Source organism: Oncorhynchus gorbuscha, linkage group LG14 (assembly GCF_021184085.1).
Source record: "Oncorhynchus gorbuscha isolate QuinsamMale2020 ecotype Even-year linkage group LG14, OgorEven_v1.0, whole genome shotgun sequence".
Taxonomy (NCBI): domain Eukaryota; kingdom Metazoa; phylum Chordata; class Actinopteri; order Salmoniformes; family Salmonidae; genus Oncorhynchus; species Oncorhynchus gorbuscha.
Genome location: NC_060186.1, coordinates 66022479 through 66048893, shown reverse-complemented (window position 1 = coordinate 66048893; position 26415 = coordinate 66022479). Strand labels below are relative to the sequence as shown.

At 43.6% G+C, this 26415-nt stretch overlaps 1 protein-coding gene across 2 annotated transcripts in view; it reads left to right on the top strand.

Moving 5' to 3' along the window:
- The window catches only part of LOC123995702 (MAM domain-containing glycosylphosphatidylinositol anchor protein 2-like), a 423303-nt gene that overhangs the window by 33100 nt on the left and 363788 nt on the right, over positions 1–26415 (top strand). The gene's annotated exons all lie outside the window — the stretch shown is intronic.

The window sequence follows — 26415 nt, the reverse complement described above, 5'->3', positions numbered from 1 at the left end:
CGCACTTCAATCCACACGCAACCAAGACTCTCTAGCATATCCTCCATCATTACAACCTTGTTGATGCTTGGCGAGCACATAATCCTTAAGCAAAAGTGTACAATTTCTACTCACACAGGCATAAATCATGCTCACGAATCGATGTTATACTATTATCTACATCTCTATTTTCTTTAATCAAGAAAAAATAAATTCAACACATGAGCTTGTCTGACCACCACGTTTACTACTGCCAACTTCACATTTCAGAATCTCCTAAAAGAGCCACATGACGTTTCAACGTTTCATTACAACAAAATCCTACATTCCATGATAAGTTTAAAATTGAACTAAACTCATTCATAATAATCAATACAAATTCAGCCGATGACCCCCTGATTCTATGGCATGCCACCCAAGGTTTTATTATAAATAATGCAACTGCATTTGCATCTGGGTTGAATAAATCACAATTAAAGAAGATGTTTTTAACTGTGTTAGAACATTCTCAACAAACACTCTTTTCAGACCAGGTTGCTATTACTGTTTCCAAAGTCAACACAGAATTCAATTTATTGATAAGACAGAGAGGAGAATTTGCCAGCCATCGAGTAAGACTCAACCATTACTTCCATGTAATCGTCCCAGTTGTCTACAGTAATGATCATTTAGCTGATACAGCAACATTTGATTCTGAAACAGGGAAGATTACTGTCAGAATCCAAATGAATCAATCAAAGACTATCCCGCTGTACACCTCTGATTGTAAATCCACACCAAGCCAGACTAAGTCATTTCTAAAATAATAAAGAACTCCTCTTCTCTCAACAGAGGAAGCCACCTCGCTGGGAGCCCAAATCTTTCTCAATGAACTCAAAAGGGCATTGGATAGCATGAATAAAGGAAAATCACCTGGATGGGACAGTATTCCTCCTGTTTATTTAAAATATTGTAATCAATTAGGTCCCCTATTGCCCTAAATGATTAATACAGCCATTCACAAAGGAGAGATGTGAATACAACACTAATTTCCGTGTTCTCACTATCGCCCCCTATGTTTATTTGATAAACACAGATTTTAAACTGTTTTCCAAAATGTTGCTGTCCCGTCTTGAGACTTACTTAACCAAATTGATTCACACGGACCAAAGCAGGTTTATTAAAAATCATTTATCCCTGGACAACCTTACATATCTTAGATGCTTCATCAGAAACAACAGCTCCTTGGGTTGTATTTTCTCTCGATGCAGAAAAAGCTTTTGATAGACTAGAATGGTCATATCTCTGGTTTGTCTTGGAACATATGTGAATTGGCTGTAATTGTATTAATATGATTTAAAATGCTACGCCAACCCCTCAGCCAAAATTATAACAGGCAATATCTGCTCTGCTACTTTCAGAATCACTAGAAGCAGCAGACAAGGTGATCCAATTTCACATCTGCTATTGTTATTATCCATTGAACCCCTGGCCCAGGCAATTCGTCAACTGAAGGAAATAACACACATTTCTCTCAAATCTACTGATCACTTAATCTCATTATTTGCAGATTATATTTTACTATATCTAGACAATGTATCTCAATTGCTCCAAAGCACATTGAAGATTATAGATAAATTCAGTTTAATCTCAAATTATTAAATTAATTTAACCATGAGCCCTACTGCTTCTCAAGACCCTAATGGAGGACTCCATCTCTACTGAATACAAATCTTTTCCCATTTTAAATATTTCCTTCTGCAAATAAACCATTGCCACACTCCTCAAAAAAAAGGATCTATCTAGAACCCAAAATGGTTCTTCAGCTGCCCCCATAGAATAACCCTTTAAATAACCCTTTTTGGTTCCAGGTAGAAACCTTTTGGGTTTCATGTAGGACCCTTTCCAGAGAGACTTCTACACAGAGCCCAAAAGCGTTCTATGTGGAACCAAAAAGGGTTCTCCTATGGGGACACTCCTATTCGGAACCCCTTTTCTAAGAGCCCCTTTTCTAAGAGTGCAGAAACGTTAACAGAATGCCCAAAATCAATTCAATCCAACCTCAGTAGATATTATCCCAGTTGCATTAACCGGCAGAAAATCTATTGTCAAATGAATATATTGCCATGGCTCTATTTATGCTGTTCAATGCTTCCCATGTCTCCCTCTTCTGGCTATTGGGATACAATTCATAATGCAGTTTCAAAATGTATATGGAAAGGTAAACAATCCTGGCTAAAATGAACAACTCTACAAGGAGCGAAAGACGTAGCAGGACTGTCGATAGCAAACTTGAAGCTGTATTTCCAGGCACTAGAATTTCGCTCCATCCTAAATGAGTTTAGACATGATTCTTTTGCTCCCCTAGCTGAGTATAGAGAGAAATACGGTGTATCCTATTGCCCAGGAAGAGGTTGTCTTCACAGATACAGTGCATTCAGAAAGTATTCAGACCCTTATTTATTTTCCACATTTTGTTAAGTTACTGTGTTATTCTAAAATGGATTAAATAAAAACAATTGATCATCAATATACACACAATACCACATAATGACAAAAAGAAAACAGATTTTTAGACATTTTTGCAAATGTATTAAAATTAAAAACATTTAAATACATATTCAGACCCGTTGCTATGAGACTTGAAATTAAGCTGTGCAACTTGATTGGAGTACACCTGTAGTAAATGTATTTGATTGGACATGATCTGTCTATATAAGGTCCCATAGATGACAGTGCATGTCAGAGCAAAAACCAAGGCATGAGTTCGAAGGAATTGTTCGTAGAGCTCCGAGACAGGATTGTGTAGGCACAGATCTGGGGAAGTGCATCATTGAAGGTCCCCAAGAAGACAGTGGCCTCCATCATTATTCAATTCAGTTTGGAACCATCTCTTCCTAGAGCTGTCTGCCTGGCCAAACTGAGCAATCGGGGGAGAAGGGCCTTAGCCAGGAAGGTGGCCAAGAACCCGATGGACACTCTGACAGAGCTCCAGAGTTCCACAGTGGTGATGGGAGAACCTTTCAGAAGGACAACCATCTCTGCAGCACTCCACCAATCAGGCCTTTATGGTAGAGTGGCCGGACGGAAGCCACTCCTCAGTAAAAGGCACGTGACAGCCCGCTTGGAGTTTGCCAAAAGGCACCTAAAGGACTCTCAGACCATGAGAAACAAAATTGTCTGGTCTGATGAAACCAAGATTGAACTCACTGGCCTGAAAGCGAAGTGTTTCATCTGGGGGAAACCTGGCACCATCCCTGGTGGCAGCATCATGCTGTGGGGATGTTTTTCAGCGGCAGGGATTGGGAGACTAGGAAGGTTTGAGTAAAAGATGAACAGAGCAAAGTACAGAGAGATTGTTGATTAAACAAATATTTGAATGTCCTTAAGTGGCCTGAGCCCAGACTTGAACCGGATCGAACATCTCAGGAGAGACCTGGAAATAGCTGTGCTGCAACGCTCCCCATTCAACCTGACAGAGCTTGAGTGTCATGTTTGTCATTTATTATCATGTCTTGTCCCTGTGCTCCCCATGCTATTCGTTTCCCTCTGCTGGTCTTATTTGGTTCTTTCCCTCCTATCCCTCTCTCTCCCCCTCCCTCTCTCACTCTCTCGCTCTCTCTTCTCTCTATCGTTCCGTTCCTGCTCCCAGCTGTTCCTATTCCCCTAATCATCATTTAGTCTTCCCACACCTGTTCCCGATCCTTTCCCCTGATTAGAGTCCCTATTTATTCCTTTGTGATCCGTTCCTGTGCCGTCGGTTCCTTGTATTGTATTCACCATGCTGTGATTGCGTTTCGCCCTGTCCTGTCGTGTTTTTGCCGTGATTGTGTATCACCCTGTCCTGTCGTGTTTTGTGCCTTCATCAGACGCTGCGTGTGAGCAGGTGTCTCAGTCGACTACGGCCTGCGCCTACCCGAGCGACCTGCAGTCTGTGGCCGCTTCTCCAGTTGTTTTCCCCTCTACAATCTAGAGGATTTCTGTTATTCCGTTTTGAACATTAATAAACTCTGTTTCTGTTAAGTCGCGTTTGGGTCCTCGTTCACCAGCATGACAGAAGGAACCGACCAAGGAATGGACCCAGCGACTTCAGACGCTCGTTACACTGCCGTCGAGATCCAAGGAGCCATGCTCGGCAGACACGAGCAGGAATTGTCCGCTGCTCGCCATGCCGTGGAGAACCTGGCCGCTCAGGTTTCCGACCTCTCTGGACAGTTCCAGAGTCTACGTCTCGTGCCACCTGTTACTTCCTGGCCTGCCGAGCCTCCAGAACCTAGGGTTAATAACCCACCTTGCTACTCCGGGCAGCCCACTGAGTGCCGCTCCTTTCTCACGCAGTGTGAGATTGTGTTCTCTCTCCAACCCAACACATACACTAGAGAGAGAGCTCGGGTTGCTTACGTCATTTCACTCCTTACTGGCCGGGCTCGAGAATGGGGCGCTATCTGGGAGGCAAGGGCTGATTGCTCTATCAAATTCCAGAACTTTAAAGAGGAGATGATTCGGGTTTTTGACCGTTCAGTTTTTGGTGGGGAGGCTTCTAGGGCCCTGGCTTCCTTATGCCAAGGTGAACGGTCCATAACGGATTATTCCATTGAGTTTCGCACTCTTGCTGCCTCTAGTGAGTGGAACGAGCCGGCGCTGCTCGCTCGTTTTCTGGAGGGACTCCACGCAGTGGTTAAGGATGAGATTCTCTCCCGGGAGGTTCCTTCAGATGTGGACTCTTTGATTGCTCTCGCCATCCGCATAGAACGACGGGTAGATCTTCGTCACCGGGCTCGTGGAAGAGAGCTCGCATCAACGGTGTTTCCCTGCTCCGCATCGCAACCATCTCCCTCCTCTGGCTTTGAGACTGAGCCCATGCAGCTGGGAGGGATTCGCATCTCGAATAAGGAGAGGGAACGGAGGATCACCAACCGCCTGTGCCTCTATTGCGGAGTTGCTGGACATTTTGTTAATTCATGTCCAGTAAGAGGCCAGAGCCCATCAGTAAGCGGAGGGCTACTGGTGAGCGCTACTACTCAGTCCTCTTCATCTAGATCTTGTACTACTATGTCGGTCCATCTACGCTGGACCGGTTCGGGTGCTACATGCAGTGCCTTGATTGACTCTGGGGCTGAGGGTTGTTTCATGGACGAAGCATGGGTTCGGAAACATAACATTCCTTTCAGACCGTTAGACAAGCCTATCCCATGTTTGCCTTAGATGGTAGTCATCTTCCCAGTATCAAATTTGAGACACTACCTTTAACTCTCACAGTATCTGGTAACCACAGTGAGACTATTTCTTTTTGATTTTCCGTTCACCGTTTACACCTGTTGTTTTGGGTCATCCCTGGCTAGTATGTCATAATCCTTCTATTAATTGGTCTAGTAATTCTATCCTATCCTGGAACGTTTCTTGTCATGTGAAGTGTTTAATGTCTGCCATCCCTCCCGTTTCTTCTCTCCCTACTTCTCAGGAGGAACCTGGCGATTTGACAGGAGTGCCGGAGGAATATCATGATCTGCGCACGGTCTTCAGTCGGTCCCGAGCCAACTCCCTTCCTCCTCACCGGTCGTATGATTGTAGTATTGATCTCCTTCCAGGGACCACGCCTCCTCGAGGTAGACTATACTCTCTGTCGGCTCCCGAAAGGCTCTCGAGGATTATTTGTCTGTGTCTCTTGAACCATAGTGCCTTCTTCTTCTCCGGCCGGGGCGGGGTTCTTTTTGTTAAGAAGAAGGACGGTACTCTGCGCCCCTGCGTGGATTATCGAGGGCTGAATGACATAACGGTTAAGAATCGTTATCCGCTTCCCCCTTATGTCATCAGCCTTCGAGATTCTGCAGGGAGCCAGGTGCTTTACTAAGTTGGACCTTCGTAACGCTTACCATCTCGTGCGCATCAGAGAGGGGGACGAGTGGAAAACGGCGTTTAACACTCCGTTAGGGCATTTTGAGTACCGGGTTCTGCCGTTCGGTCTCGCCAATGCGCCAGCTGTTTTTCAGGCATTAGTTAATGATGTTCTGAGAGACATGCTGAACATTTTTGTTTTTGTCTATCTTGACGATATCCTGATTTTTTCTCCGTCACTCGAGATTCATGTTCAGCACGTTCGAGTGTTCTACAGCGCCTTTTAGAGAATTGTCTCTACGTAAAGGCTGAGAAGTGCTCTTTCATGTCTCCTCCGTTACCTTTCTCGGTTCCGTTATTTCCGCTGAAGGCATTCAGATGGATTCCGCTAAGGTCCAAGCTGTCAGTGATTGGCCCGTTCCAAGGTCACGTGTCGAGTTGCAGCGCTTTTTAGGTTTCGCTAATTTCTATCGGCGTTTCATTCGTAATTTCGGTCAAGTTGCTGCCCCTCTCACAGCTCTTACTTCTGTCAAGACGTGTTTTAAGTGGTCCGGTTCCGCCCAGGGAGCTTTTGATCTTCTAAAAGAACGTTTTACGTCCGCTCCTATCCTCGTTACTCCTGACGTCACTAGACAATTTATTGTCGAGGTTGACGCTTCAGAGGTAGGCGTGGGAGCCATTCTATCCCAGCGCTTCCAGTCTGACGATAAGGTTCATCCTTGCGCTTATTTTTCTCATCGCCTGTCGCCATCTGAGCGCAACTATGATGTGGGTAACCGTGAACTGCTCGCCATCCGCTTAGCCCTAGGCGAATGGCGACAGTGGTTGGAGGGGGCGACCGTTCCTTTTGTCGTTTGGACAGACCATAAGAACCTTGAGTACATCCGTTCTGCCAAACGACTTAATGCCCGTCAAGCTCGTTGGGCGTTGTTTTTCGCTCGTTTCGAGTTTGTGATTTCTTACCGTCCGGGTAGCAAGAACACCAAGCCTGATGCCTTATCCCGTCTGTTTAGTTCTTCTGTGGCTTCTACTGATCTCGAGGGGATTCTTCCTTATGGGCGTGTTGTCGGGTTGACAGTCTGGGGAATTGAAAGACAGGTTAAGCAAGCACTCACGCACACTGCGTCGCCGCGCGCTTGTCCTAGTAACCTCCTTTTCGTTCCTGTTTCCACTCGTCTGGCTGTTCTTCAGTGGGCTCACTCTGCCAAGTTAGCTGGTCATCCCGGTGTTCGAGGCACTCTTGCGTCTATTCGCCAACGCTTTTGGTGGCCGACTCAGGAGCGTGACACGCGCCGTTTCGTGGCTGCGTGTTCAGACTGCGCGCAGAAGAAGTCTGGTAATTTTTTTCTGCTTCTGCTCCTGGTCTTGCTGGGTCTCAGTCTGTTCCCTGCCATCGCATCTCTCCTGTTCTTGTCCCTGCCCTTGCTGTGTCTCAGTCTGTCCCTAGTTCTCATTTTTTTTTAGAGTAGTACCCTAGTTTCCCTTTTTATCGTTTTCGTTACGGTCCTGAGGAGAGGAGTTGGGTTCTTTCTCGGGACGTGCTGGACCGTTTGATCTATGATTTCCTCCGTTGCTGCCAGTGTTCCTCCTCGAGAGCGCCAGGAGGCGCTCGGTGAGTGGGGGGTACTGTCATGTTTGTCATTTATTATCATGTCTTGTCCCTGTGCTCCCCATGCTATTCGTTTCCCTCTGCTGGTCTTATTTGGTTCTTTCCCTCCTATCCCTCTCTCTCCCCCTCCCTCTCTCACTCTCTCGCTCTCTCTTCTCTCTATCGTTCCGTTCCTGCTCCCAGCTGTTCCTATTCCCCTAATCATCATTTAGTCTTCCCACACCTGTTCCCGATCCTTTCCCCTGATTAGAGTCCCTATTTATTCCTTTGTGATCCGTTCCTGTGCCGTCGGTTCCTTGTATTGTATTCACCATGCTGTGATTGCGTTTCGCCCTGTCCTGTCGTGTTTTTGCCGTGATTGTGTATCACCCTGTCCTGTCGTGTTTTGTGCCTTCATCAGACGCTGCGTGTGAGCAGGTGTCTCAGTCGACTACGGCCTGCGCCTACCCGAAAAGCGACCTGCAGTCTGTGGCCGCTTCTCCAGTTGTTTTCCCCTCTACAATCTAGAGGATTTCTGTTATTCCGTTTTGAACATTAATAAACTCTGTTTCTGTTAAGTCGCGTTTGGGTCCTCGTTCACCAGCATGACATTGAGAGGATCTGTGGAGAAGAATGGGAGAAACTCCCCAAATACAGGTGTGCCAAGCTTGTAACATCATACCCAAGAAGACTCAAGGCTGTAATCGGCTGCCAAAGGTGCTTCAACAAAGTACTGAGTAAAGGGTCTGAATACTTATGTAAATTAGATATTTCTGGGGTACATTACATACATTTGCAAAAATGTCTAAAAACCTATTTTTGCTTTGTCAAATATGCTTTGGTCCTATTATTGCTCATATCATTTCTATTTAGCACTAAATTTAAAAACAAATTAACTTCGAATCAAAATGGCATGCCCATAATGCCTTGTTGCATCCCCCCGATGGTCCAAATGTGGAATCTGTACCCTTTCCGATATCATGGACATGAATTGATTGAGAACATTTCAATATTTGAAAGATACATGCACATTACCATGCAACTCCTTTTTTCTATATTTACAATTTAGGTCAGCTATGCTGGCTATGGAGTCTCTTGGGAAACCCAACTATCGAAATGTCCAATGATGGGATTTATAAATACATAATCTGCGTTCACAAAAGGACTGCTTACTATAATATATAAACATCTTTTGGAAATCTCATATTCTGAGCAAGCTGTTAAAAAAATATGGTCCACAGATCTAATTGAATTCGAACCATCCTTTAACTGGAACATACTGTAATCTGTAAAAATGTGGCTTTGGCATCCCGTTATCATAACCACTCATTTATATAGTTTAAGTATTTTCAAATACATTATTTAACACTAAGGAAACATTTTACAATAAATTGGGCCCAACTCCCAACACCCAACTGTTCACTGTTTCCCCTAAATCAGGCACATTCCTTCATATGATGTGGGAGTTCCTTGCAGTTAAATGCTTCTGAGGCAAAGTTCCAAAATTAATTTAGAAGTGGATCAATTTCAATATCTAATGCTTTCCATCTATTATGTTACTTAATGATAATAGCTCCTTGAATCTCTCAATCAGAGAAGATTACTGCTGGCAGGCAGCACTGCCACAAAAAAAAAGATGTTGGCTCTTAGATGGCAAACACTACACTTTCTCCCCTTTAATCAGTTACTTTTAGAAGTTAGGTGAGGTGGGAAGCATGGTTTTGTCATGGTCGTCATATGGAGGTGACCAAGGCGCAGCGTTGTAAGCGTACATTCAACTTTATTAAACGAATGCAACACTGAACACAATGAACAAAATAACTAAACGAACCGTGAAGCAAATATGGCTAGTGCAGACAGGCAACTAAACATAGAATAAGAACCCACAAACTAAACAAGGAATATGGCTACCTACAACGATAAACAGTTGCCTCTGATTGAGAACCAATCTAGGCAACCACAGACATATAAACACCCAGACTTACAAAAAACCCTAGATATACAAAAAAAACCTAGACAATACAAAAACTAAACAAACTACCCTCGTCACACCCTGACCTAACCAAAACAATAAAGAAAACACAGATAACTAAGGTGACAGGTGACAGGTTTCCGAGTGGGAGGGAGGATGCTGGTGGGTGGGTGGATGGGGACTGAGGGGGGAATGGGTTTGGTTTATTTTTGTGTACATTTATTTGAATGTTTTTGTACCTGTAACCCCCTTTCTGAATTAGAAAAATAACAAAACTGAATAAAGAAAATGTGATTACCATTCACTGCTACTACAGACAGCCTCCAGTGGAGCGTAAGGCATGCATTTTGATTCCCAGTAAAAAAAAAATGTTTTTAGAGTTAAATAGAAATGGTATGAGCAATAATAGGACCAAAGTGTATTTTACATTGTTAATGGACTTACAGTGCATTCAGAAAGTCCACACACAATACCCCATAATGACAAAGCAAAAACAGGTTTTTAGATTTTTTTGCAAATGTATATAAAATATAAAATGAAATATCACATTTACATAAGTACACTGTACTACATGATTGTAGTAGGTATACTACTGTGTTAGTTATAGTAGCTATGTTGTCTGAGGTTAGCTAATATGGTGACAACGATGTAGGCTGTGTGTAGCTGTCTGTAGAGGTTAGCGGTTATGATCTGAAGGTTTGGCCTGGAAAATATTTTTTGCATGGTCACAGACAGCTAATGTGATGTGCATTGAAGTCCACAAGCGAAAGGAAAATGCGAGAGGAGGAGAGTGTGTAGATGCGAGAAGGAATTATATATAAGGATTTACATTTATATTTTACATTTGAGTCATTTAGCAGACGCTCTTATCCAGAGCGACTTACAGTAAGTAATGAGTTCATACATTTTCAGACTTTTTAAAATGTATCTTTTAAAGGGATCATACAGTTTGTATGCTATGAAAGTGAACTGTGTTTGCATGTGATCAGGAGTGTATCACATTGATTACTAAAATTTCACTCGACCTACAGTATGCACCTACAGTATGTTATAAACTTTCATTCATAGACTAGGTTGTAGCAACCTCATACTGGGTATAGGGAAATTTGATTATGATGTAGTAGCCTAAACCAATCGATGTTACATTGAGCTGGGTGGATGTAATATGAATGACAGTCATCAAATATGCCTGTAATAGAAATAGAAAGCTGTCCCATGCTTAATAAATAAACAATTATCCTCCCTCATCTTAAATTGCACCGACTGCCACTGCGATACACACATGCTCGCATGTACACACACACACACACTGGGATCTGCCTCTTCCTGCTGCCAAGGCCTATAGGTAACTGACATGAAATGAACATCAGCATGTGTGCGTGTTTGTGTAAGTGTGTGCGTGTGCATGTGCGTGTGTGTGTGTGCTGCAGGCGCCCCTCAGTACGGTTGGCCGACCTACTGCTGACTCCCACACTCCCTTTGAGTAAAAGGAGGGAGGGAAAGGAGGAGAAAGATATTTCGTTCTTCCTTCTCTATACTCTTTCATTTATCACCAGATATACCATGATATGTTTTTGGGAGGGAGGTAGCATAAAACTCATTAAAAAAGCCAGGGTTTTCTGCGTTGGGGGGGGTGGGGTCCCTAGCCAGGCGGGGGTGGAGGAGGATAAGGAGGAGTTGAGGAGGAGGAGGAGGCATAGTACCTTGGGCTTTCTCCCTCTCATCTCATACACACGTGGCGCACACACATCAGACAGACAAACAGCAGGGATTAGGTCACCGACTATCGGCTTTTTACTGTAACGAGGTCAGGAGTGAATAAAGCAGAGCACTTTACTGAGCACTCACTACATTAACTCAAACATACTTACTCATGTACACATACTGTACCAATCAAACGTTTGGACACACCTACTCAGGTTTTACTTTATTTTTACTACATTGTAGAATAATAGTGAAGACATCAAAACTATTAAATTACACATATGGAATCATTTAGCATCCAAAGAAGTGTTAAACAAAAAAATGTTTTATTGAGATTCTTAGAAGTAGCCACCCTTTGCACACTCTTGGCATTCTCTCAACCAGCTTAATGAAGTAGTTATCTGGAAATCATTTCAATTAACAGGTATATTTATTGGATTTCTTTCCTTCTTAATACGTTTGAGCCAATCAGTTGTTTTTGTGACAAGGTAGGGGTGGTGTACAGAAGATAGCCCTATTTGGTAAAAGACCAAGTCCATATTATGTCAAGAACAGCTCAAATAAACAAAGAGAAACGACAGTCCATCATTACTTTAAGACAGGAAGGTCAGTCGATCCAGAAAATGTCAAGAACTTTGAAAGTTAATTCAAGTACATTCGCAAAAACCATCAAGTGCTAGCATGAAACTGGCTCTCATGAGAACCGCCACAGGAAAGGAAGACCCAGAGTTACCTCTGCTTCAGAGGACAAGTTTATTAGAGTTACCAGCCTCAGAAATTGCAGCCCAAATAAATGCTTCACAGAGTTCATGTTCAGAGGAGACTGTGTGAATCAGGCCTTCATGGTCAAATTTCTGCAACGAAACCAGTACTAAAGGACACCAATAAGAAGAAGAGACTCGCTTGGGCCAAAATAATGAGCAATGGACATTAGACCAGTGGAAAGCTGTCATTTGGTCTGATGATTCCAAATGTTATATTTTTGGTTCCAACCGCCGTGTCTATGTGAGACGCAGAGTAGGTGAACGGATTATCTCCCCATGTGTAGTTCACAATGTGAAGCATGGAGGAGGAAGTGTGATGGTGTTGAGGTGCTTTGCTGGTGACACGTTCAGTGATTTATTTAGAATTCAAGGCACACTTAACCAGCATGGCTACGACAGGATTCTGCAATGATACACCACCCCATCTGGTTTGCGCTTGTTGGGACTATCATTTGTTTTTCACAGGACAACGACCCAACACACCTCCAGGCTGTGTTAGGGTTATTTGACCGAGAAGGAGAGTGGGGTAGTGCTGCATCAGATGACCTGGCCTCCACAATCACCCGACCTCAACCCAATTGAGATGATTTGGGATGAGTTGGACCGCAGAGTGAAAGGGAAGCAGCAAACAAGTGCTCAGTATATGTCAAATCAAATGTGGGACCTCCTTCAAGACTGTTGGAAAAGTATTCCAAGTGAAGGGGGTTGAGGGAATACCAAGAGTGTGCAAAGCTTTCATCAAGGCAAAGGGTGGCTACTTTGAAGAATCTAAAACATATTTGTATTTGTTTCAGAATTGGTTCTACATGATTCCATATGTGTTATTTCATAGTTGTGATGTCTTCCCTATTATTCTACAATGTATTAAATAGTTAAAATAAAGAAAAACCTTGAATGAGTCGGTGTGTCCAAACTTTTGACTGGTACTGTATGCAACACTCACACATACACACACACAGGCACACATACAAATACCCATTAAACCTCCGCCCACGTCGAAAGAGACCGACGATTCAGACCTTACATTTCGTTGTCAATTAAACTCAAAATGTTAGTGGTCCTGCTGAGATACAGACTTTTCAGGCTAGGCGTTTTTGTTCTTGTTCATTCTGTCCCTGTCTGAGATCATTCTGTTGTACAGTAGTCTGACTGTGGCTGGCAGCCTAAAAGCATAATCTGAAAACGTGGTCAGAGGCTCCGTATGGAAGATGTGACGCCATTGAGGAACCTCCAGAAGCATGGAAAGGCCAAATTGAGCCGTGTACCGCATTGCTTTTTTACAGTACAGAGGGATCCATATAGTATCTCCGCAATGACATGATTGGTTGACGGTAGCTGGGGGTGGGAGGTCCTGTATAAAAACAAACTCACTTCCTGATTACCCTGGTCCTCCTGGGTCTCAGTCTATTTTGAGTAGCTTGTTTTGTCCTGTCCTGCCTGGGTAGCTCGGTGTAGCTAGGTCCTGGCCTGACCCTGTCTGAGTCTATACTGTATATGGATTGACTTTGTTCCAACATGGCTTGACAACAACTATACACCAATACAACAGTCAACTGTGTAGCCTGGCCCTGCACATCCAGGGCTGTGGACCAACATTTATACAACAGTAGCTCAATGTAGCTCAATGCAAGCTCAATGTAGCCCAGTCCTACCTTGCCAGTGCTGTGGACTACTGTAACAAAACAGTAGTCTGTGTAGCCTGCTCAATATAACTCAATACAAGCTCAATGTAGCCTGGTGCTGGCCAGCCAGTGCTATACTGTAGCCCCGGGCACTAGCAGTAGTAGGCAGGTAGCCAAGGAGGCTGGCTGTAACTCACAGCCAATTAGTCAATTCTCTCTCACACAGTAGATTAAAGCTAGAATCCTTAGTTGCTACATCCATTTTTTAACATATACATATATATTTACCCATTGAGCCTTCAAGAATAGAACTTAGAAATGCCTCATGAGCTTAGTTCAACTGTAATACCCAATGATTTATATATACACTATATGGCCGATAGGGGGCGCATTGTTGAAGCCAACGTGCGTCCATCTTGGCACTCCCCCAATGTAAAAATTATTTTGAAGGCTATAGAAATGCATTAGTTTTTGTCGCATTTATTGTATTACAGACAACTTAATGCATACTTTTCAATTATATTATGTGAGCTAAACGTTAAAACAAATAATGAAAAAATATATATCAAAACATTTTCCTTAAATTATAATTTTGAGATTACTAATGTTACTGTCCCCGCTACAACAAAAATACTTAAATTCCTTTAATGAAATACTGTATAATTACATTAATTCCTATGGAGGACTGCTCCTACCAAGGAATGCAGAGAAGGCCAACTAGTGGCTTCAAAGCCTCTCAGTGTTCGTACCACATCAGAACCTCACATATTTTTGTAAACAACGTACATTTAAACAAACACTGTATTACCTCAAGACATGGTTAAAATGATATTTGATATCATGGATGGCCAGTCCTTTCATGCATTGAGAGTGGTTACATTTCTCCAGCCCCATCCCATAGTTTTTTAGTGAAACAGGGGCAGGGAGTACACTTTGTTATTGTTTCAATTAGGGATTTTATCTTTATCTGAGCCAGAATGGTCCTTTTTGGAGACAGTGACTTGTGAAACTATTCACCCCCCTTGGCATTTTTCCTATTTTGTTGAATGTACAACCTGGAATTAAAATGGATTTTTGAGGGGTTTGCATCATTTCATTTACACAACATTCCTACCACTTTGAAGATGTAAAATATGTTTGTAGTGAAACAAACAAGACAAAAAACAGAAGACTTGAGCATGCATAACTATTCATCCCCCAACATCAATACTTTGTAGATCCACCTTTTGCAGCAATTACAACTGCAAATCTCTTGGGGTATGTCTCTATAAGCTTGGCACATCTAGGCACTGGGATTTTTGCCCATTCTTCAAGGCAAAACTGCTCCGTCTCCTTCAAGTTGGATGGATTACACTAATGTACAGCAATCTTTAAGTCAGCGTAGCCTAGTGGTTAGAGTGTTGGACTAGTAACCGGAAGGCTGCGAGATCAAACCACCGAGCTGACAAGGTACAAATCTGTCGTTCTGCCCCTGAACAGGCAGTTAACCCACTGTTCCCAGTCCGTCATTGAAAATAAGAATGTGTTACATTTAAGTCATTTAGCAGACGCTCTTATCCAGAGCGACTTACAAATTGGTGCGTTCACCTTATGACATCCAGTGGAGCAGCCACTTTACAATAGTGCAACTAAATCTTTTAAGGGGGGGGGTGAGAAGGAATACTTTATCCTATCCTAGGTATTCCTTAAAGAGGTGGGGTTTCAGGTGTCTCCGGAAGGTGGTGATTGACTCCGCTGTCCTGGCGTCGTGAGGGAGTTTGTTCCACCATTGGGGGGCCAGAGCAGCGAACAGTTTTGACTGGGCTGAGCGGGAACTGTACTTCCTCAGTGGTAGGGAGGCGAGCAGGCCAGAGGTGGATGAACGCAGTGCCCTTGTTTGGGTGTAGGGCCTGATCAGAGCCTGGAGGTACTGAGGTGCCGTTCCCCTCACAGCTCCGTAGGCAAGCACCATGGTCTTGTAGCGGATGCGAGCTTCAACTGGAAACCAGTGGAGAGAGCGGAGGAGCGGGGTGACGTGAGAGAACTTGGGAAGGTTGAACACCAGACGGGCTGCAGCGTTCTGGATGAGTTGTAGGGGTTTAATGGCACAGGCAGGGAGCCCAGCCAACAGCGAGTTGCAGTAATCCAGACGGGAGATGACAAGTGCCTGGATTAGGACCTGCGCCGCTTCCTGTGTGAGGCAGGGTCGTACTCTGCGGATGTTGTAGAGCATGAACCTACAGGAACGGGCCACCGCCTTGATGTTAGTTGAGAACGACAGGGTGTTGTCCAGGATCACGCCAAGGTTCTTAGCGCTCTGGGAGGAGGACACAATGGAGTTGTCAACCGTGATGGCGAGATCATGGAACGGGCAGTCCTTCCCCGGGCGGAAGAGCAGCTCCGTCTTGCCGAGGTTCAGCTTGAGGTGGTGATCCGTCATCCACACTGATATGTCTGCCAGACATGCAGAGATGCGATTCGCCACCTGGTAATCAGAAGGGGAAAGGAGAAGATTAATTGTGTGTCGTCTGCATAGCAATGATAGGAGAGACCATGTGAGGTTATGACAGAGCCAAGTGACTTGGTGTATAGCGAGAATAGGAGAGGGCCTAGAACAGAGCCCTGGGGGACACCAGTGGTGAGAGCGCGTGGTGAGGAGACAGATTCTCGCCACGCCACCTGGTAGGAGCGACCTGTCAGGTAGGACGCAATCCAAGCGTGGGCCACGCCGGAGATGCCCAACTCGGAGAGGGTGGAGAGGAGGATCTGATGGTTCACAGTATCGAAGGCAGCCGATAGGTCTAGAAGGATGAGAGCAGAGGAGAGAGAGTTAGCTTTAGCAGTGCGGAGCGCCTCCGTGATACAGAGAAGAGCAGTCTCAGTTGAATGACTAGTCTTGAAACCTGACTGATTTGGATCAAGAAGGTCATTCTGAGAGAGATAGCGGGAGAGCTGGCCAAGGACGGCACGTTCAAGAGTTTTGGAGAGAAAAGAAAGAAGGGATACTGGTCTGTAGTTGTTGACATCGGAGGGATCGAGTGTAGGTTTTTTCAGAAGGGGTGCAACTCTCGCTCTCTTGAAGATGGAAGGGACGTAGCCAGCGGTCAGGGATGAGTTGATGAGCGAGTTGAGGTAAGGGAGAAGGTCTCCGGAAATGGTCTGGAGAAGAGAGGAGGGGATAGGGTCAAGCGGGCAGGTTGTTGGGCGGCCGGCCGTCACAAGACGCGAGATTTCATCTGGAGAGAGAGGGGGAGAAAGAGGTCAGAGCACAGGGTAGGGCAGTGTGAGCAGAACCAGCGGTGTCGTTTGACTTAGCAAACGAGGATCGGATGTCGTCAAACTTCTTTTCAAAATGGTTGACGAAGTCATCTGCAGAGAGGGAGGAGGGGGGGAGGGGGAGGAGGATTCAGGAGGGAGGAGAAGGTGGCAAAGAGCTTCCTAGGGTTAAAGGCAGATGCTTGGAATTTAGAGTGGTAGAAAGTGTCTTTAGCAGCAAAGACAGAGGAGGAAAATGTAGAGAGGAGGGAGTGAAAGGATGCCAGGTCCGCAGGGAGGCGAGCTTTCCTCCATTTCCGCTCGGCTGCCCGGAGCCCGGTTCTGTGAGCTCGCAATGAGTCGTCGAGCCACGGAGCGGGAGGGGAGGACCGAGCCGGCCTGGAGGATAGGGGACATAGAGAGTCAAAGGATGCAGAAAGGGAGGAGAGGAGGGTTGAGGAGGCAGAATCAGGAGATAGGTTGGAGAAGGTTTGAGCAGAGGGAAGAGATGATAGGATGGAAGAGGAGAGAGTAGCGGGGGAGAGAGAGCGAAGGTTGGGACGGCGCGATACCATCCGAGTAGGGGCAGTGTGGGAAGTGTTGGATGAGAGCGAGAGGGAAAAGGATACAAGGTGGTGGTCGGAGACTTGGAGGGGAGTTGCAATGAGGTTAGTGGAAGAACAGCATCTAGTAAAGATGAGGTCGAGCGTATTGCCTGCCTTGTGAGTAGGGGGGGAAGGTGAGAGGGTGAGGTCAAAGGAGGAGAGGAGTGGAAAGAAGGAGGCAGAGAGGAATGAGTCAAAGGTAGACGTGGGGAGGTTAAAGTCACCCAGAACTGTGAGAGGTGAGCCGTCCTCAGGAAAGGAGCTTATCAAGGCATCAAGCTCATTGATGAACTCTCCGAGGGAACCTGGAGGGATGTTAAGGGATGTTAACCTGGAAGGATGTTAAGCTTGAAAGGGCTGGTAACTGTGACAGCATGGAATTCAAAGGAGGCGATAGACAGATGGGAAAGGGGAGAAAGAGAGAATGACCACTTAGGAGAGATGAGGATCCCGGTGCCACCACCCCCGCTGACCAGTTCTTAACTGACTTGCCTGGTTAAATAAAGGTAAAAAAAAAAATAAAAAAACAACACAGATTCTCAATTGGATTGAGCCCTGAGCTTTGACTAGGCCATTTCAAGACATTTAAATGTTTCCCCTTAAACCACTCGAGTGTTGCTTTAGCAGTATGCTTAGGGTCATTGTCCTGCTGGAAGGTGAACCTCTGTCCCAGTCTCAAATATTTGGAAGACTGAAACAGGTTTCAGGCGCCATCCATCATTCCTTAAATTCTGACCATTTTCCCAGTCCCTGCCGAGGAAAAACATGTTCTCGGGATGACGAGAGTTGTTGGTTTTGCCCCAGGCATGGCATTTACCTTGATGGCAAAAAGCTAAATTTTAGTCTCATCTGACCAGAATACCTTCTTCCATATGTTTGGGGAGTCTCCCACATGCCTTTTGGCGAACACCAAACATGTTTTCTTATTTTTTTCTGACCACTCTACCGTAAAGCCCAGCTCTGTGGAGTGTATGGCTTAAAGTGTTCTTATGGACAGATACTCCAATCTCTGCTGTGGAGCTTTGCAGCTCCTTCAGTGTTAGCTTTGGTCTCTTTGTTTTCTCTTTGATTAATGCCCTCCTTGCCTGGTCCATGAGTTTTGGTGGACGGCCCTCTCTTGGCAGATTTGTTGCCATATTCTTTCCAATTTTAAATAATGGATTTAATGGTGCTCCATGGGATGTTCAAAGTTTCTGATATTTTTTAAATACCCAAGCCTGATCTGTACTTCTCCACAACTTTGTCCCTAACCTGTTTGGAGAGCTCCTTGGTCTTCATAGTGCTGCTTGCTTGGGGGTGACCCTTGCTTAGGGGTGTTGCAGACTCTGGGACCTTTCAGAACAGGTGTATATGTACTGAGATCATGTGACAGATCATGTGACACTTAGATTGCACACAGGTGGACGTTATTTAACTAATTATGTGACTTCTGAAGGTAATTGGTTGCACCCATTCTTATTTAGGGGCTTCATAGCATACATATGAATAGATATGCACACATCACTTTTACGTAGTTTTTTAAATATACTTTTTTGAAAAAGTCATTTTTTTTTCATTTCACAAATTTGGATTATTTTGTGTATGTCTATTACTTTCAATCAAAATTCAAATTAATTTACCGTCCTGGGTGGCACAGTGGTCTAGGGCACTGCATCCCAGTGCTAGCTGTGCCACCGGAGACTCTGGGTTTGTGCCCAGGCTCTGTCGCAGCTGACTGGGAGGTCTGTGGGGCGACGCATAATTGGCCTAGTGTCATCTGGGTTAGGGAGGGTTTGGCCGGTAGGGATATCCTTGTCTCATCGCGCACTAGTGACTCCTGTGGCGGGCCGGGCGCGGTGCACACTAAACAGGTCGCCAGGTGCACGGTATTTCCTCCGACCCATTGGTGTGACTGGCTTCCGGGTTGGATGCGCGCTGTGTTAAGAAGCAATGCGGCTTGATTGGGTTGTGTTTCAGAGGACGCATAGTACAGTACTATGGGGATATTTGTAAATCTTTATACTTACTAAATTGTGTGCTTAATCCATATTATCTGGAATAAAATTAGAATATTTTTCCTTATACTGAATTCCTAAATTTCACTCTTACAGTTTCTCTCATTTTGTGGCATGCTTTATCTTTGGGTAGAAGATCATCCCCCTTACAACCAAAATACACACTTTATGAAGGGTATTGTAATGATGTACGCTGAGAGTCGGGAAGCAAGTTCAGGGAGTGAATACATTTAATTAATAAATGAACAAAACAAGAATCACAAACATCACACCGACATGAAACAGAAACAATGACGACTGGGGAAGAAACCAAAGCGAGTGAAATATATAGGGCAGGTAATCAAGGAGGTGATGGAGTCCAGGTGAGTGTCATTATGTGTGTAACGCTGGTTGCAGGTGTGTGCCATAACGAGCAGCCTGGTGACCTAGATGCCTAGAGAGTGAGCACACGTGACAGGTATTATCATTTGTATTATTAGCAATATAGAAAAGTAATATCCATTGCTTTAAGAAAGATATGAAATACAGTAAGCTGTATGTGTATCACTGTAAAAAAGGACAGAGGACATAGAAGACAAGTACAACATTCATCAATTCTATGTAATTTATCTTGTTTTTATGAGAAATACTGGAATGAAGGACATTCATGAACTCAGCAATTTATGAGTCTTGTAAGGGACATTCTATAACAGTCATTACAACTGACATCATCTGTTTTCTGTCTGTTCTGGATCAAACTCGATCCCAAAACAAACAGATCATCACTGCGGTACGGCTTTTGAGAAGCCTAATGCTCACTCCAAAGTTGTATGTTTGATGTACGAGAAGCAAATAAAATTGTATAACATAACATACTATAGGCAGTGAACACTGGACACTATACAGACCTATATGCTGTATATGTGACCGACCGTATTGATTTGGTCTTATGTAGCAACATTTGAAATGTGTTTTTTACATTGGATAAAAGCAGAGACACAGAGCAACAGAATGGTACATCATACACTGCATTTGAGGAACAAGGGGAAAGTAATTCTGCTATGAAAGTTGATAAACTTTTAACCTGAGAAAATAGCCTTTGAATATTTTGGTACCTACTGGAGAGCTCTTCTTTGTCTACACCCATTCAACATCGTTCACACCCTCTTAAGCGTTAGCCCCATCCATCTCTTTAAGGGCACCCAAGCTAACTGGCTAGCTTCGGCTAGCTTGCTAGCTACTTCCAGACACAAATGAGAGAACAGCTCAATGACCATTTTACTCGCCCTAGCAGAGCTGGTTAGGTTGTTTTTATGTTATCCATTCCGTTGGTGACTGCAACTGTGCTGCTGGCAACAGTTTATGTTTTTTTTGCCAACGTTTACTGACACCCACCATATTCAATGGGTATTCTGGATCATGTTTGGGTATTCGTTTGTAAATTTGTCAGTTATTCTGCGCTCTGGCACACTCAAGAGTGCTCTGAAATCGGAGTAGATAGACACAGTGAATTTACCAGCTACGTCTATCAACAGTTGTCACAGTGACATTCTACTGAAATGGATACTTAGCATAGTGGAGTCTTTCGTTAAGAAATGTAGCTAGCTTGCTAGCTAAACAATTAACTATAATCCAAACTCATGACTTTACTACCCTGCATGAATCTGCAGGTAGCTAACCAACCAGGTTCAATGTTAGCTAGTTTACATTAGTATATAACTAGCAAAGCAAATGGCTCTGAGATATGAATAATAAGATCATACATGTAAGGTTAGCTCGTGAACCAGCCGGCTTACGTGTTAGCTAGACAGCTAACAGTACACTTCAACTTGAAATGAAAACTATTTTCTGATTGCTAGACTATCTTACCCGTATACATCATGGATGGATGCTTCTCCCTGTCACAGATGCCATGGTGTCCCTTAGATTAAAGATGTAATCCGGATACAGGTGTTTTTTCTCCATCTCCTTAGCTATCATACTCCAATTCCACTGATTTCAAAACTCAGTCCTCCAGAAAGTGGAGAGCAACACTTATGCATTTCTATTACGTGATGCATTTAAAAAAAGCCTTGTTAGACAGGATTACCTACACATACTGACCAGCTCATATAGACAGAAGCATGCTATATAGCAGACCAATCCAAACTCATCTATTGGCACTCATTATCTCAGCTAATCATGCTAACAGGAAGGTTGCTACTGTAAGTTTTTCTATGGCTAAACCAACTAGGCTTGTAATTGAACCATTTTATTAATATTTACAGATAGCATACACATCTGTTATTAAGGTACATGAAAGTTCACATGTTCCAGAAGGCATTTCTGCCAAAAAAACACATTTTGATAAAAAAATAGATGATGTTCAAATGGATCTCCTGTGAAGTAGTGACCCGCGATATGCCTAGTTTCCTGAAACGAGTCACATATAATACTGTTTATGACTCTCTCTCCATGCCGTCCTATGCACCAGTTCAGGCTCCTCATTTGTCTGCATCACCATGGGATTTCTGCTGTTGAAAGAGAATGCAATGTGCCTGTGAGATGAAGGGAGCAAAAGCAGCTCACTAAGGAGTACCCTGCCTTGACTCAATCGTTTGTTCACAGGCCTAGCTCGCAGAAGAAAAAGAAAGTGGAATGAGAGAAACGCTGAGAAAAAAGCAAATTTGATATAACCTCGAGGAGGTACTTAGTTCCTCGGTATCAAACTTTAACAGGCGGTTGGTTGACACAGGAATAATAAAAGACAATAACCCTCCAATAAAGAGGCCTCTCAAAAGCTTACTGCACAAACAGCCAACCTTCCTCCATGTTGATCTGCCTTGCCTAGGTTCACGTCCTGGATCCAGGGGCTTATTTCCTCCTCACTGCATCTTACTTCCTGTCCCATTTCCCGGTTTCTGGTTTATCTCTCCCAAAGCCAAGGTGCGACAATATAAACCAACAAGGCTTATCACTGGGCTTCAGTTTGAAGTATTAACAGTTAGAGAAGGAGCGAGAAAGAGAGAGAGGGGAATGGGAGAGGGAGAGAGGGGGGAAGAGGGAGACAGACAGAGGGGGAAGAGAGAGTGGCGAGATAGCGAGATAGGATGAAATGATCTCTTTTGAAGGTGTGGCGGGCAGCTGTGGCGGCGTCTGCGTCAGATGAGAGGGAGGCCATTATTAATATGCTATGACACAGGCACACATCTCAAATGATCCTGGATGGTTCGTCATGGATCATAAAATTCCCCAAGGTGCCTTTTGCTCATCGCATACTGAGAGCAGCTACTGCTAACAGATCCCTTATAAATCATCATGGTTGCTCCGCTAGAGGGAGAGAGAGGAAGAGGGAACGATAGAGAGACAGGGGAGGTTGTAGAGAGAGATGGAGATAAATAGAGAAGGGTTTAGAGAGAGAGAGAGAGGGAGGGAGATAAATAGACAAAGGGTTGAGAGGGGGGGGCAGAAAGTTGGGGAAAGGAGAGCTTTCAGACCTGGTCCCTGACAGTGAATCTCAGTTAATGGTGTTCCAAAAAATGTCAAGTTGCCAGGACCACAAATACAAATTCCTTCTTGGAAATATTTCCCGAGAGCAAACTATACCTACCTCAGCCTAAACATCAGCACCACAGGTAACTTCCACAAAGCAGTGAACTTTCTGAGAGGCATGGCCATCAAAAGGAACATAACATTTGACATCCAAATTAGGATCTGGCTACAAATACTTAAGTTATAGAAACCATTGCCCTTCATTGTTGTGAGGTCTGGGGTTCGCTCACCAACCAATAATTCACAAATAGAACAAACATACACAATTCTTCAAAAACTTCCTCTGTGTATATAACGTAAAACATCAAATAATGCAGAGCAGAATTAGGACAATATCAGCTAATTATCAAAATCCAGAAAATGATGTTAAATCCTACAACCACCTAAAAGGAAGCGATTCCCAAACCGTCCATAACAAAGTTCTCACCTACAGAGAGATTAACCTAGAGAAGAGTCCCCTAAGCAAGCTGGTCCACAAAAGACCCCACAGAGCCCTAGGACAGCAACGCAATTAGAGTCAACCAAATCATGAGAAAACAAAAATATAATTACTTGAGACATTGTAAAGAATTAAGCAAAATAACAGAGCAAACTGGAATGCTATTTGGCCCTTAACAGAGAGTACACAGTGGCAGAATACCTGACCCAAAATTAAGGAAAGATTTAACTATGTACAAACTCAGTGAGCATAGCATTGCTATTGAGAAAGGCCGCCGCAGGCAGACATGGCTCTCAAGAGAAGACAGGCTGTGTGCTCACTGCCTACACAATGAGGTGGAAACTGAGCTGCACTTCCTAACCTGTCAAATATATGACCAAAGTAGAGACACATATTTACCTCAGACTGCATGAACCCACAAAGAATTTGAAAACAAACCCAATTTTGATAAATACAGTGCCTTGTGAAAGTATTCGGCCCCCTTGAACTTTGCGACCTTTTGCCACATTTCAGGCTTCAAACATAAAGATATAAAATGTATTTTTTTGTGAAGAATCAACAACAAGTGGGACACAATCATGAAGTGGAACGACATTTATCTGATATTTCAAACTTTTTTAACAAATCAAAAACTGAAAAATTGGGTGTGCAAAATTATTTAGCCCCCTTAAGTTAATACTTTGTAGCACCACCTTTTGCTGCGATTACAGCTGTAAGTCGCTTGGGGTATGTACATCGAGAGACTGAATTTTTTTCCCATTCCTCCTTGCAAAACAGCTCGAGCTCAGTGAGGTTGGATGGAGAGCATTTGTGAACAGCAGTTTTCAGTTCTTTCCACAGATTCTCGATTGGATTCAGGTCTGGACTTTGAATTGGCCATTCTAACACCTGGATATGTTTATTTTTGAACCATTCCATTGTAGATTTTGCTTTATGTTTTGGTTCATTGTCTTGTTGGAAGACAAATCTCTGTCCCAGTCTCAGGTCTTTTGCAGACTCCATCAGGTTTTCTTCCAGAATGGTCCTGTATTTGGCTCCATCCATCTTCCCATCAATTTTAACCATCTTCCTTGTCCCTGCTGAAGAAAAGCAGGCCCAAACCATGATGCTGCCACCACCATGTTTGACAGTGGGGATGATGTGTTCAGGGTGATGAGCTGTGTTGCTTTTACGCCAAACATAACTTTTTGCATTGTTGCCAAAAAGTTCAATTTTGGTTTCATCTGACCAGAGCACCTTCTTCCACATGTTTGGTGTGTCTCCCAGGTGGCTTGTGGCAAACTTTAAACAACACTTTTTATGGATATCTTTAAGAAATGGCTTTTGTCTTGCCACTCTTCCATAAAGGCCAGATTTGTACAATATACGACTGATTGTTGTCCTATGGACAGAGTCTCCCACCTCAGCTGTAGATCTCTGCAGTTCATCCAGAGTGATCATTGGCCTCTTGGCTGCATCTCTGATCAGTCTTCTCCTTGTATGAGCTGAAAGTTTAGAGGGACGGCCAGGTCTTGGTAGATTTGCAGTGGTCTGATACTCCTTCCATTTCAATATTATCGCTTGCACAGTGCTCCTTGGGATGTTTAAAGCTTGGGAAATCTTTTTGTATCCAAATCCGGGTTTAAACTTCTTCACAACAGTATCTCGGACCTACCTGGTGTGTTCCTTCTTCTTCATGATGCTCTCTGCGCTTTTAACGGACCTCTGAGACTATCACAGTGCAGGTGCATTTATACGAAGACTTGATTACACTCAGGTGGATTGTATTTATCATCATTAGTCATTTAGGTCAACATTGGATCATTCAGAGATCCTCACTGAACTTCTGGAGAGAGTTTGCTGCACTGAAAGTAAAGGGGCTGAATAATTTTGCACGCCCTATTTTTCCGTTTTTGATTTGTTAAAAAAGTTTGAAATATCCAATAAATGTCGTTCCACTTCAAGATTGTGTCCCACTTGTTGTTGATTCTTCACAAAAAAATACAGTTTTATATCTTTATGTTTGAAGCCTGAAATGTGGCAAAAGTTCACAAAGTTCAAGGGGGCCGAATACTTTCGCAAGGCACTGTATCTATGTGAAATACCAGTGTGCCATCACAGAAGCAAGATTTGTGACATGTTGCCACAAGAAAAGAGCAACCAGTGAAGAACAAACACAATTATAAATACAACCCATATTTACTGTATGTTGATTTAGTTTCCCATTTGTATTTCAACTATTTCCACATTATTACAACACCGTACATATACCCTGATGAAGACAGCATGGCTGTCTAAACGTTGGTCATAAAATGATTTCAGCTGAGCTGTCACGCCCTGACCTTAACGAGTCGTTTCATTTCTCTATTTGTTTAGGTCAGGGTGTGATTAGGGTGGGCATTCTATGTTTTCTATTCCTTTTTTTTGGCCGAGTGTAGTTCCCAATCAGAGGCAGCTGTCTATCATTGTCTCTGATTGGGAATCATACTTAGGCAGCCTTTTTTCCCACCTGTGTTTTGTGGATAGTTCTTTTCTGTTTAGTATCTGTTTTACCTGACTTCGCTTTCGTTTTGTTACTTTGTTAGAGTGTTTTTTTGATCAATAAAATCATGAACACTTTTCACGATGTGCTTTTCACGATGCCCTTTGGTCCACTCATTCCGACGACAGGCACTACATGAGCTCCTGGAGTGTGCGGCTCTCCTTTTCTTTTACAACACCATGCATAGCCATACTATGACATTTCAAATGTCAATATTCTTTTGAAACTTTTGTGAGTGTAATATGTACTGTTCATGTCTGATTGATTATTTCAATTTAGTTTATGATCTAATTCACTAGCTTTAGCCATGTAAACATGTGTTCCCCATGCCAAAAAAAGCCTGTCTGCATGGCCTGGGAATGGGTGCGGTAAGTGTGTCGTGTTGAGGAAATATTATGCGGCCGACTCAAAAGTAGTGCACTAAATAGGGAATAGGGGTTGCGTCGGTCATAAAGACTGAATAACATTGTCATTGTCACGCCTTGGTCTTAGTATTTTGTGTTTTCTTTAATTATTTGTTCAGGCCAGGGTGTGACATGGGGTTATTGTATTGTCGTATTGTTTTTTTTGTAGGCATTGGGATTGTGGTTGATTAGGGGTGTGTCTAGTATAGGCTTGGCGATAGTCAGGCGATTCTTGTTGTCTCTGATGGGGAACCGTATTTAGGTA